Here is a 1,787-nt window from a genome sequence, read left to right as displayed (position 1 = left end):
TAGTCTTTGTTTTCTCATCTGCAAAATCTTATGATCATGTTGAAAGTTCACTTTCTTTAAGTATGTATGGTGGTCATCTGTTGAGGATGATAGGAAAATCACCTTCAATAGAAAATTCAAAACTATAGTGAAAGAAAAGCTTTACCACTTACTAGGGTAGCTTTCAGCTATCTAGGATTCACTTACGGTGGGGGATGCCAGGTAACAAGTTCATTCCAGACCCTTCTGCTGTCCCTGGCTTTCCCTGGGGCTGCTGCTTGGTTGTGGTGAAGCCCTCAGGAGTCAGCAGTAGAAAACGATCCTTGTAACAACCTTGGTCTTCTTGCATATGAATGGCCTTTAATCCATAAACCAGTTATTTTGCTCACCATCCCAGTCCTCTGCTTTCCACTCCAAATCCTTGTTTGTATGCTTGTTTTTTAAATCTCTCTTCCTAGAGTCATAAAAATTCTTATCAATTTTACTTGGAGCTCCTGCAGAGAAAGGTCTCTATTATCATCATTGTAGCAGAAAAGAAACCAAGTACCAAGAAACAAAAGTACCAAGAACTCCTTATCTACACCCAGAGTCACAAGAACAGGTAACTAAACCATGTCTGAAAAAGTGGGTCGTGCAGGAGAATATGTGGTTCATTGGGGGAATTCAGGGCATCATTTTAATCAGGAGGCCCTTTATCAGATTGTCTACATTCCTTGAATTCTGTGTGGGTTTGTGCAGATGTTTAATCTGACAAATTACAATTTCTGTAGTTTCATTTTATCAGACTTCTATTGACTTTCAGCCAAGCCTGTAGGGTTGCTTCAAAGATTGTATCTTTCCATGATACAAAGATGTTTTAATAGTTCCCCCACCCCCTCCCCCTTTTGTGACTCTTAATTTATACTTATATTTGTTTTTCAACTCCTTGGTTTTGTTTGCCCTTCGTAAAAGCTTTAACCTGAACTATTCTTGAGAGAAATGCTGATGTAGATCTAAACTTTGGGGGCATTTTTCACCCTGGCTACAGACAACTCAGTAAATAATTTTATAGGTGATGGGAAAATCCATTTCATGGGAATATAGCACCTTCTATTTTACTTTTTTTTTTTCAAAAGATGACCAGTAAGGGGACCTTAACCCTTGACTTGGTGTTGTCAGCACCACATTCTCCCAAGTGAGCCATGGGCCGGCCCGAGCACCTTCTATTTTACGGTAACTGTAATACTGCAACCATGGTACTCAGTAAAAGGAGACATGGGGCTGCCCAGTTAGCTCACTCGGTAGAGTGTGGTATGGATAACTTCCCACTGTGGGTGGGTGTTTGGGGAGGGGTGAAGCCCTATTGCCCATTTTGTTTGTTACCTGCTTGCTTGCTCACATAGGAAGGAAAGGGATACCATGGCACAAAGTTACAGGGAGCCAAAGCAAACAAAATATGATGAAGTCCCCTCCTGTCGCACCCTTAGAGCCCCCATTCAGACTTCTACCCAGACAGGGCCACAAACCTCTGGCAGTCTTGGCAGCCTGTTTTGCTCCTGCCTTTCTTCCTGTTGGAAATTTTTGGGGGGCAAAAAGATGTCTTCAGCTCTTTCAGCCAGGAAAGCACAGAAGACAACAGCCTTTACTATGTGGCTTCTTCATTCTCCCCCTTTCTCTGCTCTCCTAAATATTAAAAGCTGTCCTTTTCCCAAAGCCCAGTGGAAAAGTGTGGAAGAGCCTCAGTAAGCATTGGGATATCTGAAGCTTTTGAAAGGGCCTATTCAAGTAATTTAAAGTCATCCCCATTTCTCCCACTGGAAATTCCTACC

This window comes from Galeopterus variegatus, unplaced genomic scaffold, assembly GCF_000696425.1.
Source record: "Galeopterus variegatus unplaced genomic scaffold, G_variegatus-3.0.2 Scaffold1169, whole genome shotgun sequence".
Classification (NCBI taxonomy): Eukaryota; Metazoa; Chordata; class Mammalia; order Dermoptera; family Cynocephalidae; genus Galeopterus; species Galeopterus variegatus.
Note: the sequence above shows the minus strand (reverse complement) of the source record.